The sequence below is a fragment of the Mycteria americana genome, chromosome 1, assembly GCF_035582795.1.
Source record: "Mycteria americana isolate JAX WOST 10 ecotype Jacksonville Zoo and Gardens chromosome 1, USCA_MyAme_1.0, whole genome shotgun sequence".
Taxonomy (NCBI): domain Eukaryota; kingdom Metazoa; phylum Chordata; class Aves; order Ciconiiformes; family Ciconiidae; genus Mycteria; species Mycteria americana.
Genome location: NC_134365.1, coordinates 198,557,472 through 198,578,024, shown reverse-complemented (window position 1 = coordinate 198,578,024; position 20,553 = coordinate 198,557,472). Strand labels below are relative to the sequence as shown.

At 37.4% G+C, this 20,553-nt stretch overlaps 2 protein-coding genes across 3 annotated transcripts in view; one reads left to right on the top strand and one right to left on the bottom strand.

The window, feature by feature from the left end:
• The window catches only part of USPL1 (ubiquitin specific peptidase like 1), a 422,463-nt gene that overhangs the window by 76,983 nt on the left and 324,927 nt on the right, over positions 1–20,553 (top strand). The window lies entirely within an intron of this gene.
• The window catches only part of UBL3 (ubiquitin like 3), a 58,663-nt gene that overhangs the window by 11,215 nt on the left and 26,895 nt on the right, over positions 1–20,553 (bottom strand). The gene's annotated exons all lie outside the window — the stretch shown is intronic.

Here is a 20,553-nt window from a genome sequence, read left to right as displayed (position 1 = left end):
GCACACTCCCTTCAGTATGATATTTGTCAGCCCTGATCTCGCCCACTGCATCTCCTACAAAACACCAGGGAGTCAGACAGCATCCTTCCTCGGTCCCAGCTGCCACAGAACTTGAATCCCTCTGCCAGTCTTCTGAACCCAAAACTTTGTTCCACCACTGTCTTTCACTACAAGCAAAGCGGTCAAGATCCACATGCAATACAGTAATAACACCACATCATGGTTTTTCTATCATTGATTTCCGTTATCTATCCATCAGCATCTTCAGCTATAATTTTCCTCTCTTCCATTTGCAAGTTACTGAATATAATTTCTTTTCCATACAGCATTAAAATAACCTCTATAAAAGAGCTCACAATGACTTTACTTACAATGCAAAAGAGATTAAATTTTGGGTCCTCAAGCAACTGCCAGCAAGGTCACAAAATCTGTTTGGGTAGCTAACACTTACCAATGCCTGTGGCAAGCAGGAGTCTAGCTGCTTTTGTGTTCTGGCCTACAAGCCTAAATTGCTTGTAGCAAGACTTTAGCACACTAACTGCTTGGATACTTTTTTCCAAATCACACTCTCAAACTGTGGCCCTCATTTTAAGTTAAGTTGCAACAAAGCTTTCATTGTTGGAATTCAGTAAACTGTTTTCTAGATCAAATACCAAAGGCAAAATTTACAGCGATGCCCAAGTTTTCAAGACTTATTCAGGGTCAAAAATCTCAGCACATCATATCCACTGAACATGACAGCCCTGCCTCAGTTACCTACTCGCCACTTATTTCAGAAGCTGTCCAGACAGATTGTCTATTCTCTCTGGAATGCTTTGGCTTGGATTCATCCCACCTATCTTTAAGCACCTAATGGAGATATCCAAATTACAGTCGCTATAGTCCTGCACACTTCAAGGTCAATGAAGAAAATGACCCCTCCAAAAAGCAATTCAGTCTCTATTTCAAAACGTAACAAGGATAAAGAGAGTTAGCATAAAAGGGCTAGGTTCCCCTCCCTGTCCCCCTGCTAATGCCCTTCAGAAAATACAAGTTCTGCCACTAGCCCAGGAAAGAAGCCAAGTAGTAGCTGTCTCTGAGAAAACACCACAGCCACCGTAAGAGTATCACTGCATACCAGGAAATCACAAAAAACTTAAAGCAGAGAAGCTGTAGGAATGGTGTTTAGTCAAAACCAATTATTCATAAAATTCCATACACATCTGGCTATAAACATTAAAGTTTTTTTCTTTGATATTTCCAGAATGATTAAGGAATTATTTTCAAATCTCACCAAGATTTAGCAGAAAAAACAGACCAAGTTCCACTACTCCTGTTTGCTCCAAAAACCTGACTACTGTAATGAATTACAACTTCAAAATGTTATACCTTAAATTTAGCAATGGCCAGACTATATCCAGTTGTTGTTTTACTTATATATTGTCTTTCAGTTTAAGTAGTTTCCCCCTCTTAGCTGCCTCTACCTGTGTATGTATAGACAACACTTACATGTATAGTTTCTGTAGCTGGACTACCCAAGACAAGCTCTTCCAGCTTTCTCTAGTGAGATATCCATTTCCCAATTCATCCTAGAAGCCTGTCTCTGCACATTTCAATTTCTTCTCTTTTCTCCTCAAAACAGATGACTATTTTTGAAGCATACTAGATGGTGTCTCACCAGATGCTTGTGTAACACCACCAGTAATTTCTTCTGTCTACTGGAAACATCTCCTGTGATTGTGTCCCAAGAGCATATATACCTTCTTCATAATGGCACCATGCCATTTGCTCAGTTACTTCGTACCCTTCTCTACTTTGATCCTTTCAATTATTCAGCCTCCAAGCTTATAACTGACATGTTGGCTGTAATACCCTAAAGCACAAGGCTCCAAATTTCATCCCACTCCTATTACTCCATCCCTCCCAGGGAAAGGAGGCTAGATGGAAAGAAGTATTCTGCACCACAAAGATGTTTCAAATCTCCCCCACGTCTGGGCTCATGGCCTATGAAATCCCCCCAAAATTTGTGTAACACTTCTTTATGTTAAAAGCATTTTTCAAACTTCATGTCATCAACAAATTCTAGCAGCAAGATCCCTTTACGTGTACCTTTGTCATTAAATAAATCAGGAAACGTAAGACTGATCTGATGATTGATGCATAACAATTCCAATAACGAGCTCTCTCTGAGCTGGCTTCCCCCTCCTCTCAGCTAGGTCCTTTATGTTAGGCCCTTACACACACTCACAATTTCCGTATTAAGTCCTAATTTTTCCTATTTAACCAACAGTTTGCAATACAGCACTGCATCAGTAACTATGTACATATTCAGATGAGACTATAAAAATGTCTATGTAGAAAATAAGTTCTTTTCATCGAAAGTCAGCTTGCCACACTCCGGCTTTCAGAGGCGTTGGTGTACTGTGCTCCATTCCACTTTCTCTATACCTCATTATCTTTAATTATCCTTTAAGCATTAATGCATCTCATTATAACACCAACATACTGCCAAAAATTTAGGAGGTTTAGACTGCATCACAAACTGTTATTGTATTTGGGAACAGGCCGCCTGTTTAAAAAACAAACCAACCAACCCCAAATATTCAGCAGCAGTGCCTGCTGTAGGCACTAGTGGTGAGGAGCTTCTTCACCAGCAACCCTCCTGCCTCTCACTTGCATCCCCCCACATCTAACTGGCTCCTGAGATCCCCCCTTTAGCTTGCTCCCTCTGGCCAAGCAGTCCCCCAACTCTGATTTTATGCAGGTTATTAAGGATTTCTTTTCCTTCATCTGTATGTAGTTTATCTGTGGTGGGGATTACCTGTTTTGAAGATCATAATACTTTCCTAGGCAGTAGACATAACACCAAACCATCAGCTCCCTAGAACTGTCTGATTTGGATCCTACAAGGAGATGATTAAAAAAAACCCCAAAAGATTAGTCCTGCTCAGCACTTAAAATATGATTAGGGCACAGCATTAATATAGAACTAAAGATAATCTTCAGCTAGCATAACATTAAGGAGACACATTTCTTTTTGTTCTCACTACTGAGTTTTGAGATTGCCAGGCACGCTAAAATGAATACAGAAAGGAGAAGAATATACAGAGAAATAACCAAAACTAACTTGGCTTCCTGGAAAATTTGATTAGGTCACACTTCTGCAGTTAATATACAATGTAAAATCAATATAAGCAAGGGGGGGGGGGGGGGGGGGCGCATGAAAAAATGTTAGTTCCTTCTTTCCCCCCCACTTTCCCCAAGATGGATAACTTAATAGTGCTGAAGTTTTTTGTTGCTGAAGAGCATTTCTTAGCGTCTTACTATGAAATATAAAAGGCACATCAAGATAAACTAATAATTTCACAGGATATACTATAAAGTATGTGTAAAATGCAGCAGGAATATTTTCATTAAAAAAATAAAAAAAAAAAAGAGTATCACCAAATATCAGCAGAAGCCCAAAATAAATCCTGAAATCAGTGAAGCAGATGTTGCATCAAGTGCAAGGAAACAGCTGCTCTAATGAAAGGTTGAAGTATTTTCTTATTTATAGTACAGCATGCCACTGACACATTTAGTTTGCATGTTTGCCTATATATATATGCGCATCTATATAAGATATATATATCTTTATATTTATATTTCTTAATCTTGACTTGAAAGAATCTTGAAGGAATCTTAGTCTTGAGTTGCACGTCACACTACCTCAAAGGGTTTGAAGCAAAGAATCCCCAAACTTGCCTTTAAATTTAGAGTCTAATCTCATTCCCCTCAAGAGCACTGGGAAATTTAATGGCTTGCAACTGCTGTACTACTTATTCTGCAAGCCTGAGAACCCCACTTCAAACAAACTATAGGGGATCTGAAACAAACTTCTGTGGCAAAATGCCACTAATGAAAGTTCATATCTAAAAGAAAAAAAGAAAAAAGAGCATACGTGTATACACATTTACTCAAAGGAAAGTGCAGGAAAAAAAAAAATCTTGGTTAGGTAGAGAAGATTTGACATGAAAGCAGCAAATTTTAATTTTTCATGTTATGAAAGGATTCTTAGTGGTCTTAGCTACCCTGTATCCTATTTCCAATGTTAGAAGTTAGCAAGGAACTTGTATCTGTATCCCTTGTACACTTAAAGCCCCTCCACCTATTCTTGTCAAGAGACTTGGTCACTGTGGCAATTCTCATGGCCCTGCCAAGTTTGCTCTTCCACAACAGACATAACGACCATCCTGATTCCCCCCCCCGCCTCCCCCGGCTACCAAAGGGAATTCCAGCCTTTGCTACAGCAAACTGATAAGGATCATATCCTCACACTTCTGCATTATAGTACCAGCTGCAATGTTACTGATGAAAGCAGTTAAGAAGAGCCACAGTATCAGAAGTAGGATTAAACACAATTTGTGGACTACATCCCCTCTGCACAGTTATATAATGGCACATTCTGTTTGTGATCTCAAGCATGCAAACCTCGCCCTCTCTTCCCCCCACACCACAGCCAACACCAATCTCGTAATTACAGCTCCAGTAACTACCCCTTCAGTCGCATCGCATACACAATAAAGAATTTCAGTGTAGATTATATACTGTAAACTAAAAAAACAAAAAAATACATAAATTAAAAAAATATATATATGCAAAGATTGTAGTAACAACTGAGACCACAACTTTTGGCACAGAAATTTGGGTCACATATATGCAGATGTAGGATAAGTTGTGTTTTGTTTGTTACAGGCATCTGCAACAGAGTTTGTTCATTCTTTAAGGCGTAACTACAAAATGTCTTAGTGCCACAGTGCTTCTACTTTCACAGCTAAAGTTAAATAAATAGGAAGTCACTTAAACATGATGAAATGAGAGATTTACAACCTCCACGATGTTTCTTGATGTTTAAGTGTCTTCCCATCTATTCAGTTAAACAAGTTATTTTGTTATCAATTTTATGCTCCAGTAGCAGCTTAAGATTCCTCTCATCTTTCAATTAAAATGCAGAGAAGTGTCATATCGCCACATGCTATACAACCCCAAGTTTAAACTAACTGCTTTTTGTCAGCTGTTTAAAATACATCCACAAGACTAGTTTTTTTTCCTTTTCTTAATAGATGTGAAATTGAATTAAAAACTAACGATGGACCAGAAGGGAATTAAAAACTAATGATGGACCAGAAGGGAAAGCAATGAGATAAGAGCATTCAGAAATACAGACTGAAGCTTCACTTCTCAAAATCCAATACATTTACTTCCTAGTTCAGGTTCATAATTGTAAGAAATAAGTTTGTTCTCCAAAGATGCATCAAAGTTTCCTAATGACTCTAGGCCAACGAGAAACCTCACAGCACCATGCAGTACGCCTTACTGACTGAATTCCACCAGATTCACGTAAGAGGTTGAACCAAGCCTGAATAACAGTCTAAGTGAAACAGCAGCATTACACAGGCCAAGTCAGCAGGGACCTGCAGGTCCTAGACTCTGGTTCACTCCTAAGGTAGATATATCATCTCATGTAACCCCTTCTGGAAATGTATCCACCTGAATATAATGAAGAACTTCAGTTTTTACACTCCCTGGAAGGCTGCTCTAGAACCTGACTGTCCCATTGAGTGGAGCTTTCTTCTAATTCCCAGCATAAGTTTATTCTTGGACAGGTTACATTCACTGATGCCCGACCTACTTTGTGCTTTAGTCATAATAGGCTTTTTCCCCCCTTGGGGTTTTGATGGCTTTCTTCTACATCTGCAGACAGGGACACACTTTGCTAAAATAAACAAGCAAAGGTTTTCCTCATTAATAGGCTGGCCCTTGGTGTGATCACTGTCTTCAAAGCTCTGAAGCACATCAACAGAGGTTAAGGAAGCAGGGCTTGGTTAGCCTGAAGGCCTGGTGGGCACCTATTAGCAGCCTTCCTATGCCTAAATTACCAAGACAGTGACCTCTTTACTGAGGTCCAAGACAGAAGAACAAGAGACAATAGTCATAAGTAGAAACAAGAGGCTTTGAACTGTGATAAGGAAAAAAGTTTTCGCCCTGAGGACATCGAAGCAGTGGAAGAGGTCACCCGGAGTTGCTCTGTCCTTGGGGGTTTTCAAGACCCAACAGACAAAGCCCCAAGCAACCTGATCTGAATTCAGTGGTGACCCTGCTTCCAGCAGGAGGTTGGGATAGAAAATTTCTCAAGGTCCTTTCCAAAGTGAATGATTCTACAATTCACTTTAATATGCATCTGCTTTAGTTTTGATTCATTCTTCTGAAGTATGCATTATTAGAATTATACATAATATTTCAGGAATTTATAAAATGATACTAGATCATTTTATCAACTGCAAATGCCGCTCCACTTCCCATATGAACATCACAACTGTCTCACATTTGCAATGCAGTAATCTGCAATGCTCTTCTCTAGTCCAGTCATTTCCATGACATAAGCCTTTAAGCTTGCATTAAAAAAATATTGCTTTTAACCACCCATGATGTACAGGATATTTTTATATTAATGCAATTAATTTTGTTCCTATTAATTCAGCCTGAGCTAATCCAGTCTTTTCTACACAACACCATGATCTTCTTCTGTACTACTGGTGCCTCCAAATTTTCATCATCAACAAATTTCATCAGCATACTGATTTTCCTTGTGTCAGTGGCATGAATGAAAACATCAGAAAGATAGCTGATCCCAAAATTAATCTTTAAAGAATTCCACTAAGCATAACCGCCAGCCTGACACTTCCACATTGAACACTGTATCTTACCATCTTCTCCACCCAAGTCACACGGTCTATCAAACCCTGATTCCCAAACCAATCCTTTCCTACGCAACATCAACTACTCACTGAAGTCCAGACAGATTACGTCTCTTCTGCATTTCCCTCATCTGAAAAATACTCTCCTTCCAAAGAAAATTGGCTAATGAATCCATCATAATCTAACTTGGGTAAATATATATTGTGAATTTTATTCCATTATTTCTTCTCTGCTCCTTCTCAACATCCTTCTTGAGGTAGTTATTCATGTTTCAAATTAAAATTCTCTCTCTACATCCTTTCACTCATCTAGCATGCAGATATTTTATACCTTTAATGTCTTTGACCTGAACAAACACCAAGCATGCAAATTCTTCAGATATGCTCCTTATACTAACCCAGTACACTTAGTTTAATCAGCATCTGCCCCCTTGAAATCCAAAGCCTTTATGTACACTCCTACTATGTTTATTCTTCCATATGATTTTAACTGTATCAGCTCATGATCATTGGATCCAACATCATTTTCCCAAGCTGCCTTCTGAAGATTTCCAGAGCTGTCTAGGAGTTTAAGAGACAGCTAGAATAATAATATTAGCTCCTTCTTGGCCAAGAAACTAGCTGGTAGAGGGACTCAGATGCAGGTGCATAAGGGAAGAAAGTGAGCAAGAAGTACGAATTGGTAGCCCAATGATGCAAGCATTCTCATGAGAGGGAAGAGATCCTTGATTCCGCACTCTTGTTCAAGAGTCACTTGGTAAAATAAATAAAACTACAGTTCTTATGAATCACATGTCTAGACACCCATTTTCACCAGATACTTTATAGGGAATACAGGTAACTTAACTGCACTTCCTCAACTCAACACCTAAAATTTACATTTGGCAACAGTCAGAACCCCTGCATTTAGCTTTAGATGCACAGAGGGGCTTTGCTCTACCCTTACAATACTTTGCACCTATAATAAATTTACTTCATATCAGGAAAAAAGAAATGGACGTGGAACATGAGAAGTAACAATTGTTAATGTGACTGAACAAAGCTCTGCAGTTTCATTGTCAGCCGGCTGGCAGACCTGCATCACTCAAAGCCACACCACTTGTGGAAGTAGGCCGATCCCAACATGGCCCCATGAAAGTGTGACAGCACCCCACATCACTCTACTCAAGGCTAAGGCGAACTTCATAACCAGTTCCAGTGACGTACTCATCTTTAGATTACTACAAAGAGAAACAATTACGTTTTTATGTGCAACTGCTTTCTCAAACAAGGAATGGCTAAGGCAACTTTGCACTGATAGTAAGTTAGCAAATTTCAGGGAAGTTTGAAGTGAAGGGAAAGAGAAAACCAAAATGAAGCATAATCAAATTTTGTTTAGAGGAGGAAAAAGCAAAATCCTATAAGCATTTAACTTGGTAGCTATGATAGAGCTAGCTGTTTCAATGAAACCCATTACATTCTTGGACTTAAAATCATAGTGCTTGGTCACACTTCATCCATTCCCTCACTTCAGTTGAAGTAACACAGGGACAATGGCAATATATTCTTCAATATCCTCCTATGAGTTCCAGGGTCATCTTTTAAGAAGATAATTGGATCTAGGAAACATTGTTTTTCAAAATAAATTAATACAGATACTATCATAAATAACCAGTGGAATACCATGGATTTCAGCGGAGTTTACATACTATTTCCTTTACTATCCTGACTATTAGCATTCCTGGGAAAAGGCTGGTTTTGCCTTTTTTTTTTTTTTTTTTTGAGAGGGGTGAGGTGAACACACACACCAAAGCATCAGCTGGAGCTAGCTAAGAATTTTCACTGAAAATCAGTTTTAATAAGAAAGTAAAACCAGAAGATAACCTTTTCTTGAAACGTACTGATTCTATCAGTAAAAGATTTTTCAAGAATTTGATGAAATAAGTCACCAGTGCCCACCCAGGAATAACTTCTCTCCCAGCAATACAAGATAACAGAGGCACTCCATTACCTGAAATAACAAAAGTACTCAAGTATCTGGTCTTCTCAGCTCAAATGGCATTTTGTCCACTGTATCCCAGGTGCATGCTTTAATCATAGGGTACAGAATTAACCTATCTCCTACTGGTCCCCAGGCAAATCCACTCTGACAGGAAAGATTCTGAGAGAGACCTATTCCAATTACTCATTAGCCAAAGACAGGGCAGTTTCACCCTGCACATGCAAAATAAGTTTCTCTTCTGTTACGATAGAATTGTCTAAATCCATCATAATCACAACGTGTACATTACAACATACAAAGGACCATGTTTTGGAATTGAGCTTTAATACCAATAGGTAGCAAAACCAGCAGAAAGACTTAACCTTGTGGCATTCAAGCTTACAATTTTCAAAGTTCATCCTTTCAACCCAGTGTTGGAGTAAGTGTATTTTCACTTTGAAATAAAGCCACTAAAACATGAAACAGAGAAACTGATATATTCAGATTAACATGAAATTGTGGTAGAGATCATTTTAGCAATCGGTATACCACGCTGAACCAGTCATTTCAAAACACAAGAATGGAAATAATAAAACTGCATCAAATGACAATGCACACATGAGAAGCTCGTGCTTGCGGACTGAACCGGTTAGGTCTGGTGAGCATGGCCACAGCAAGGTGGTTTGGTAACTGGTGTTTTAAAGCTTCTGCTCTCAGGAGGGACTCCCAGTGAAATGGGAACTGGCCCATCCTGGAGCGACATACCCTGGGGGTCCCTGGCCTGTAGCACGTGGAGTTAGTGGTGAAGCAGCAACAAACACAGGCTTTTGTGTGACTTCTTCGGAATGTACGTACAGTAACAGCAGAGAAGAGCATTCTAGGTTTTCTTTCTGAAGTGGGAAAGAGTATGAGCAGGAGAGAGAAGGTGTCTGTTTCTATATTTTCAATCTCTACCTCCCTAAAAATACCTTCTAATGACATGCATCCCAACATTTGACTCCAGATTTTAAAAGTGAAATCAGTGCGTACCATCTGTGTTACCATCCTGCCATCTCAAGAGCTGCCCCTGGATAAGCCCATCACCTTGTTTTCACCCTCTCATCAGTTAGTATTTAAAGCTTAGAAGTTTGCTATGCAAATATGAATAATGATAATGCTAGACACTTACTTAAATTTGGATTTAATTCTGATATAACTCAGCATTTGTTCTAATGTATTCTATAGAGAGAGTATTTACATATTTTAAAATACTATTTAGTACAGTTCAGTGCCATCTTTAAAGAGAGATGCAAGACCATCAAGTTTGTGAAATGCCTAACATCTCAGATTTTCAAATGAATACTGCTACTGCTGCTAACAAAGGAGAAAATATAATTCCAAGGAACCGGTTCCATACATAGCTGCTTTTTACAGCTATGTCCAAGGGGCAGACAGATACCCTCCACCCCTTCTTAATCCCCAATCAATTATTTTTTTCCTATCTTTAACCAATTTTGTGGGGCTCAATTTGATTTAATCCACGTTCCTAAAAGTTTCAGATGCAGCTGTTCTATGGTTACAAAGAATAAAGAAAAACTAATGATGGGCAGGGAAGAGTATATTGAATGCTCTGTGCACTATGAGAAAAGAGAGGCAGAAAACTGAGTTTCCTGCTGCATATGGTTGGACTCGATGATCTTAAAGGTCTTTTCCAACCTATATGATTCTGTGATTCTGTGATAATGGAAATTTTGAAAACTGCATACAATATACCTAGGCTGGGAAGTATTACAATTTTATAACTAGAACAGGTCAGTGAGACCACAGACAAAGCTGAAAGTAATCTTTCAGTTATAGCCTGGATGAAAACAAACATCAGCTTCAATGTGACCAGAAATGAAGTTCAGCAAGAAAAAAGTGAACGCAAAGAAAACATTAAAAATACAGGAAAAAATGGACATTTCAGGGGAGGTGCTATTAACTGGAGCCAACCAAAACAATGATAATTGCAAGCAGCACATGGTCATGGATATCATCTAATTCCACATGCTAATTTTCAGGAGAGACAAGTGGGGGTTTTTTGGTTTGGGGTTTTGTTTTCTTTTTTGAAATGGAGTTTTAAAAAGTGATTTCTCATTTTAAGTTACTTAAACATAATAAACATGTACTGGGCTCTCTGCATTCCTGAGTTAACCTTTATTGCAGAAGTCCAATTGCTCTTCCCCTTGCTCCCAGTTTCTACCATGCAAGACAGGAACAGCAATTAAGGATCACTTCAAAGTCACTGTATATATTCATTTTTCAATTCCCACCAAAAAGACACAAGTAACTAGCCAATTTAGAAAATTCCTTGCAAAAATCTTTAAATAAGGAAAAAATGCACTTATTTAAAAAGGAAAAAAAAAAAACCACCACACTTTCTTGGAAATGAAATGTCCACCCCTTAGTTCCTTACGAGAGCATAAAGATTCATGAGATGATACTTCTCAGAAACAATTTAATCTCCAACGCAAAGCCTATTTTTAAAAATGTGCTACTCCTCAGGCCCCAAAAAAGGGACAGTGACAACCAAGTACAAAAATAGCCTGATTTGGAGCAGAAGAGAAATAACAGAAGAGCAAGGAAACAACCTTCCGAATCCTGCCTTCTATTCTTTTTCTCTTGCAATAACTGTTGCATTATATGGTTTTAATACAGTTTAGTGTGCAGTACAAAAACACACTGCGACTAAGTAGAGGATTATAGCTAATATAAACACTATTTGCCATTCAAACTAGACACAGATTGAAAAATTCTAGGAAAAAAAAAGTCACTCCCTAAATACAAATAGAGTGACATGGTCACCTGAAAGTCCCCTCATATCAGCTCTAACCTATTAGTAAGAACATTGTATGAACAAAAAAACCTTCCCTAAGATTTTTCAGGACCTACATCCCAATGGAAATGCCAGCAATAGGAGGTAAGTTTGCAGCTTCTCACTCTAGAGTCATTTTGGGACTCTGCTGACAGGTCCTTCACCTTGAATGATTCTGTATCTTGGTCAGCACTAAAGTATAAATTTTTTAAGCCTTGAGAGAGTCAAAAACAAAAAGGAAAAAGTCTTAAATATCTTTTAAAACATGAAAGAGGCAAAGAGCTGCACCTTCACGTAGAGATGTATTTCAGTTCACTTGGGTGGAAATACCATAAAATTAAATTTTTATTATTAGCTACTGATTCCTAGTTTCTCTCAGCTTACTGTGTATCATGGCAGTCAGCCAAAGTTTTGCCATTCCAAAGCACTATCTAAATCACTGAGCTGTGATAATTAAAGGCAAGAGACAGGGCATTATATATTTTTGTCTCTGATGCAAAAGAAAGTTCAAATTTTAATCAAAATGGATGTTTCAATGACCATAGATCTTGTTTACTGTAGCAAAAGCAAGCAACTGTGATATGAATGAGAACACAACCTTTTCTAATTGTCTTCCTCCTAAAATAGCCCAGAGAAAACACCGAATTATGTGATAAGAGATCAAGGATTGTGATGCTGATGCCAATTTATTCAGAATACAACTCTTCAAGAGCAAACAGCTTGACCTTGACCTATGCCTGTACTTCTCAGAACAGAATAATGAACACTCTTTACCTTCCATTTTCTTCTTCCTCAATGAGTTACCCTTAATGTTCAACAAAAATGTAAGACGTTTATAGAAAGCTTACATGTTTTTGTTCTACTTAAACACTATGGCACTAATTCATCCGCAAGCTAAGCTGAAGTCAACTGACTGAAGTTAATGGAGTGATACCACAAATAAGGTCTGATCCAGTTATTTATTGTACTCTGCATTCACTGTTGAATACTAAAAGGCACAGCTTACCCACCTTTCTGTTACTGCATGCTAGTCAAGCGCTTGTGTACTCCCAACCAGCTGGCAGTCTAATAGGAATTCTTATCCTATTTCCATCACGAAGAGCACTAGCGTGTCCAGACTGTCTATTAATGACTAAAACAGTTAAAGCTGCCCTTTCATTTTGTCCCCCTCCTTCTCCAGTATTGTTAAGCCTTCTACAGAGTCAGAAACATACAATTTACCAGTTGTTAGCTTACTGCTCAACTTCCTTGGATGATCTAGTTCCTGATGCAGTATCCCTGTATGTCTACCACATGGTTCTGTGAAGGACTTGCCACCACAGTAGTCAAGCACTTCCAAAGCAGGCTGCGTCTGCCTGGCAAGGTACCTTAACCTTTTTCGAAAGGAGTTTTCCTCAAAGAAAATTAGATTTTAGTGAGGAGAAAAAAAAAGAATTAATAAGAAAAGCTTTTCAGAGAGCACACATTTAACATACTTTTCCTTTCTTAATTTGTCTTGTATACCCAGTCTACACAAAAAGCATCAAATTACATAAAAATGCTTCATTCCAGCCCTCCAGAAAAATCTATCTACATACAAACATAAAAAGCACAAATTTAAGATCCAATTGATATTCAGGCATCTTCTAAGCATAAATATCATCTTGGCCTAGGATCTCACTAAACCCTTAGCAGGAGGGGAGAATAGTGATGCCTTCTTGAAGGCATTTCAGTCTTTTAATTGGTAGCGATTATAAGCAACACCAGTCATGGCTCTCAGTTCTTACTGCATCAACAACTACGTTATAACAAGCCATCTGCTCTGTGTCAAAGTAGTGAGTAAGGTTGGCTTCTGTGAATCTGGGGCAACACATGTTCTAGCTTGCATCTTAATTATGGTTTACAAAACACTATGTCTGGACAACTACAAAGGTATGTTATTGAAAACTCCCCAAAGTATCGATGATTCTTACCTTTAAAACAAAAAAGAATTAGTACTACTTCCCTGAACTAATTTGTTTGAATCTATGTACATAGGCAACAGGAAAATAAACCATTTAACAGGCTTTTCTCCTCATACATTATGACTTTTGCTAGAATAAAATCATTTTAGACTTAAGTCACATTTCAAATCCTAAACTTTCCTCTCCTCATGTTTTTAGCCCATGTGGTCAATACAGCTAGCACATACTACTCACCACCTCTGCACGTCCGAGTTCTCCAAGACGTGGAGATGGCCTGTCTCTCTTCCCCTTTCGTTTCTCATGTACTCAGATTGTTAGCTTTTTAGGATAGCTGCTTGTTTCGCTTTATATATAATATTTCCAGGCTATAGCTCATTTACAGAACAGATGTCTTAAAACTAAGAGCATTTTATTAATAGTTCCACAAATTCTATTATGGGTTTTAAAGACCCTCTCACCCCTTCTTTTCATTAAGGCAAAAGGCATGACAGTCTAGAGAGATAGCATCAATGACTGACCATGTTATGAAAAATCTCACTGGTACCACTGGTTATGACTAACTATAGTTAATGGAGAATTATCTCCCACACAATTACTAAACTTTTGTAATTGTCTCAACTGAAGCATTACTTTGATGTTACAAGAAACAGCAAATGCTCTCTCCCAAAAACAAACAAGCCAGAAGGTTTTCTTTCTTATCGGGACTCAACATGTTCAACTCAGAGTTGTGGACAGATGTCCATGTCAGCTATGATGACCAATCTTTAACAAAAATAATTATTAAAAAAAAAAAAAAAATAGTCTTTTCATTACAGGAAAGAAAGATGCCGTATCTTTGTGTTAGCTGTCATGACATGATAAAAGTTAAAGTGAGTATATTTTTGGAGGGAAGAGTGTAAGAATAGAATTTAGCAAGCTCTCTGTCAGGAGACACAACATCTGTTAGTATGAATCTTTTTTGGGGGAAATATGTATGTATGTATCGGCTGAATGACAATTCTGTGCATACAACCTGATGTTAACAGTAATATAGTTCAAAAGTTTCTAGTTATCAGCCAACTGATTTTCTAGCTAATTACTAAGTCACAATTACAGCACAGTAGTAGAATTGTAGATATAACTATTTCTTACAAAGGGTCTAACATATAGTCACAAGACAGTATAGAAAATACAGCTGCTCTACAGAAAGAGAATGAAAGTCCACATAGTCAGAACTATTTCATTCTTCCCAATAGTTTGGGAGACAAATCATTATACAAAGCTGAAAGGAGGATCTGGCATTTACAAAGAAAAGTGCATTTGTCATACAAAACAGCTATCAAGAAAACTATTGTCTTAAGCTACCCATGGCTTGGGCGACTATTCAGCTGAGAGTCAATCAGCATCAACCTGCGACTAATGATACTGTCACTTAGTGGTGCCAGACAACTATGGCATCATCTGCTTTTCATATTAACATTCTCATTCAGAAATAGTTTTCAAAGAACATAATGAATTCTCATGTGCATATAACTATTTCATTGATTACTTCAACAGGCAAGACTGTTTACTTATAATAAACAGCCTATCAAATTATACAAAATAAGTGTTGCATGAACAACTGTGTAGTGTTTACACTACAAATCAAGGATCTGAGTAGCTGGATAAGTGTATATTGTGCCAGATACTGTCTAGGATCTAAACATCACCATGTTACAGGAAAGTTCAATCTTGTCATCTTGGAAATACATTTGTTAGTGTGTCAGCTAATTGACAGGTGAGTACTACCTGGGACAGTTCAGTTCTGATTTAGTCTAAATAAGTGTGAGTGGTGCTCAAAAACAATTTTTTTTTTTTTAATTTAAGACTTTTTTAATAAGTTTGAAAGCACTACAAAGCAACTAAACAAGGCCACCCAGAGAAGAATGACAAAAGGAAACTGGTAGAAGTGGAACAAGATGACAGGCTACAAAAGCTTGTAAAACCTGGAAACTGTCTCCCTGGAAAAAAAACAAGCAAACAAACAACAAACCAAACAAAAACACCACAACAAAACAACAACAGGGAAAAAAAATAAAAAACAACCAAACCCAACCCAGTTCCAGACTGCAAAGAACACAGGAATAACATCAGCAAGGGAAAAAGAACAGCAGCAAAAGGAAGAAAATCAAGTACAATAGTGATGAACATGGCATGGAATGAGACTGATGGCCATCAGCTACTATCTTTGTAAAGCTACATGAAGACTATGAGGCTCTAACTCATTACAAGTAACTGCCACAAATATTCATGGCCAAGTGGTTAAAAATAAGTAAAACCAAGGTACTAATAGTCCAAGCCTCTCAAGTTGCAAACCTTTCACAGAAATATCAGTTAAATATACCTAACACGCTATGCCCCAAATAAAAGCTTGTCCAAAGTACCTCTGAGCCCAAGGTTTTGACACTTTTAATCAAATATCAAAGATTATACTCTATCCTGGCAAAAATTAGTTTCATATTTTAAAAACTGCAGCACAGGGAACTGTAACAGACAGTAAGCAAAACTTCTCTCTTCAAAACCCATGGCATTTTGGACCTTTCCAATACATGCCTCAAAGGTAGGATTAAAAAGTTTAATTAGCTTTTCATGCAAGTACTGAACCAGCTGATCATATTCACCTTCCTCCCCAAGTGCGTCAGTAAAATCATCAGGGTACTACTTCTCTCTGAGGAAGAGACCATTATTGTGATTACCTGCTAACAGTCAAATCTCAAAAGCCTGGGTGCCATGTTCTTAAAACAATGTAGGAAAGATTGCATGTATGCTCATACGTTAAGCAGCCTAGACCTCACAGTCTTGCACCCATCCAAACTCTGGAACAGAGAACACACCTATTCTCTATAATCCATTTTCCTTTCCTTAGATGGGAAGAGAATAGACTTCATCCACAATCAATTAAAATCCTTACATTAAGAAATGTAATATTACTTACAGTATGAACACTTATATACACTATATTGGGATATATAACAGATTAACATAATAGAACAATCTTCAACACACTAAATATCAAAACAAGAATAAGCCTCCATACAGGTATTTCATAAAAATCAGTGCAAGAGTAGGGCAAACAATCTGAAACTTCAAAACAGAGATTTAACACAAGTGCATGTAAGAAAATAGCTTAAGTAGTGAAAAAGTGACTAGCGTTATTAAAAAACACTGGTGTTTTAAGTATTATCTGGAATACATCTATTGAGTCAATCTGGTTGCATTATAATGAAAGTAACTCACATTCAATGCCGCTCTGAAAGATTAAGATACATTACCTGTAGAATTCAGTTTTATTAACAGTGTGAGTCTACATACAATATTAATAATTCGTGCTTTCACAAAGATAAAAAAACCTGAGACAGTATTTCATTTTTACATTCTAGAATGCTTGTCAGCTCATAAGTTTAAACTTCTCTTGAACTTCTGAGATACTTCCTTTGTAACTCAAATATTACTGGCATTTTGCAAATGACACCTCCACCTTTCCCCATTAAAGCCTCTGCTAAATAAACAAAAGAGTAAAGTCCATATACCAGCAAACACTTCCATAATTATTATAATATTACTTCTCAGTATAAAAACTACCTATGGAGAATACTAACTTGCAGATGGATCTCTGTACAGTGTACTTCAATGCATGCCAAAACTGCCCTATGTAATCAGTTACCACATTCCAGTGTAAGAATCTCAAAGCCAACCCAACTAAATCTACCCCAATTTCAGAAGTTCCCAAAATTGTCAATCTTGCTACATCTAACTTTTAATGCAGAATTTAAAATTAAGGTAAAAGAAGATAAAAAGAGTATTCTGACATTTTGCAACATAGGGGTGAAGTTATAAAGCAAAAAAAAGGGGGGGGGGGGGACACGGACAAAAAGTTGCTTAGAACTTTTCTTGTCTCTTGTGATTAAAGCAAAGGAATAACAAATACCATCAAAGATCAATCCAAGCATCTAACATAGCTGGAGTCTTATTTTGACACAATCCTGTTCTGGATATCTCAGAGAAAGGAGTAACATCTTTATGGGGAGTCTCAGTTCCACAGTGCCATAACTGAAGGATGTTTTCCTGCCTTCACTGACTGGTTTTGGCTCTTGAAAATTAACAACTCTGTTTGACTTATGTCATGACAATCATTTCCACAATGATTCTTATTAAATTAGATCTTTTGCCTCATTAAAACAAACTAGTAAATTCTACTGAATACTTATCTCACACAACCTCTATGCTCTTTAAATCTTACAATTAGTCTGCCTCACTGTCCAAAGACAATTTATATAGATATCAAATCCTACAGCCCTTTCCCATCCTTTTACTTAACTCAAACGAAGGATTAAGCATCTTTTTTATGTCCAAAAAGGTAGTAATTCAGCATGTGGCTCACTCAAGTTTGGTCTATTTTGAAAGATTGTATTTAATCAAAAAAAGTGTCCTTTTACCCCCAAAACAGCATTTTTACCCTAGCATATACCTGAATTTCATGTTTCTCCTTGAATTTAAGGGCTAATAACAATTCATAGCTGCTCAGAACACATTATTTTCTAAGTTAATACTTAATAGTAAACATAATTCACAATGTGATACTTCCATGTATAGATAAGGCTGAAGTCAAATACAACTGCACTAAGTCTAAGTTCACAGGGAGGTTTGAAAGAACATAACTTTGATCTTTCTTTAAATACTGATATCATTACCACAAAACACATGCACATACAGACAGAGAAAACACGTTTCTTCAGAACTCTGCAAAATACAACACAAAACCAAATGTTTCTTGCCTACTAATTATTTCTTTTCTGGTTTGGTAACAGCACTTGCACATAGGGACAGTACTTGTGGTAAGCTAAATTAGTAGAGGGATATAAATCAAAAGAGTAATTCACCCTACTTCTCTGCTTCACAAGCTACATTCACTGATGCTCCTCAAAGACTTTCCAAAGGAAAATACAATGGTAATTAATTCTCCCTTGTTATTATACTGTTTGTTTCATCAAGGAAGGAAGTATAACTGACATTGCAAACCACAAGAGACAAAGTCATAGTGATTCTTAATTTATTCCCCCCCCCCCAATCAACTAAGCTGTCCTCTGAATAGATGCTGAGTGTCCAACTAACACTGATTCAACAGGAGATTACAACAGAGGCCTCTGTACCATTTCTGTGTGCTTGGGGGGGGGACCTGGAAGTTTGACTTGCAGCTCCCCAGGTTGCTGCTTCTGCTGCCTCGTAACAACAGGCTGAAGCCAAACAGATTCTCCTGAAGAGTTGTTACTGCTTCATAGAAAAGCATTAAAAAGAAAACCAAAGAGAAATATTAATGATGACAAGCTGCTAAATGGACCCCCTTCCATCCCCTTCTATCTCTCCAAAAACACACACATGCTGTCACATGATTTTTCTCCTGCACAGAAACCAGTGCAGACAGAAACACTAAGAAATACATATAGGGGAAAAAACTATCCTATAAGCAAAGCAGCAAGATTAACAGTTGGAAGCATAAGTTCATGACAACAGGCCAACGACATAAGCCTCAACCTAAGAAAGCCTTCCATTTTCATTTTGAAAGCTATGCTGTACCTGTGCACACTTTGAATAGTTTTAGTTAGACATATTGTCCCTGGAAACGGGTGCAAAGTACTACTCTAAGTACATGCTCTTAATTTGAGCTTAAGAAAAAAACCCAAACATTTTTCACCAGTGTCTTCCACAGGCAGTGGTTCACTGCGCAGAGAATAAAACTACTGAACCATCAGCTTCCAAAATTAACAGATTTTCCTTTAACAGATGTTAAGCACTAACCAAACCAGAAGCATAATAAGCACTCTGTGTACAGGCACAGCCAAAGACCTTGCAACTTCTGATCACGAGTGCTTAGTAAGGAGAACAACTTTCAGTTACTCCAACAGTACTTCAAGAATTTTAATATATATTTTATGGTAGCTTTTTTTTTTTTAAACACTTTAAGTGTGCTCTAGTGTAGAAATTGTATTACTAATCAAAATGTTTTTCCCTTTGCACATGTTCAAGTATGAAAGCAGTACAAAACACAGAACAAATATTTAATTTCTTGAAACAACAGTGATTGCTTCCCTTTCCATAAAAGCAAGCATTAAGTGTTCGTGAACTATAAATAAATAATATCTTTTAATAGATTAGATCTTTTTATGTACAATAAAGGGTTAGAGTTGTTTTGGTTTTTAAACAGTCACAATTGTTTTAATTGCTCTTGAAACAATAAGATTGCATTTTTGATGTATAAAACTGCAGGTTGTACATCCACCTCAAACTTGTCCAGAAAAAACATTTTTAGAGAAAGACAGACCCACATTCACTGCATTAGTAATACATACAGTGTTAGAAGGAAAGAGATGGTTAACACTGACCAAGGTTTACTGTTGAAGCCTTCTGCTACTGATCACACTTAATATTCTGAGACTTCCACCTGTGAGGCTGTGATTGTCTACACTGGTTCTCACTTAAGATAGGGCTTGCTCTGTTTGTCCAAAAGGACAATCAGAATAAAATGAGCACTTCTGAGAGAAGTGAAGGGACATGGAAAAATGAGCAGCACTTCCACGTATTTTTAAAAAAGCAACTTGTTTAATTAAAGTTGGAAATAATTGTATCAAAACCAAATGGAAATAAATTTAAAGGTCCAGTGGTAAGGCTTGAGTGATGTACCGTATGTTCAACATTAAATGATGATCTATACATAGCTACCTTCTAACGCAACAGAAGAATATTCATCTATTTAGAGTTATCTTGGAAACCATATCAGAACATGTCATTTACTCCTTCCTGAAAGAGTTACATCCTAAAGGGAAGCTTCGCAACAAGTCATCCTTGCGGACATCATTTTAGCTGATAGCTTTCTGGTAATTAATTTATTGGCCAACATTACTGTCTGTAGATAAGGTTTATTTCCTACTTCAATTCCCAATGAATTAGATGCAACTACATAAAGAAGTAAATACAACTGAAGAAACCAACCATCCACAGCAATACAAGTAAGTGTATACAATGCTGAGGAAATCTTTATATGAGCATTATGTATCATATTCAGCTTCCCTCATGAATCATCCTATA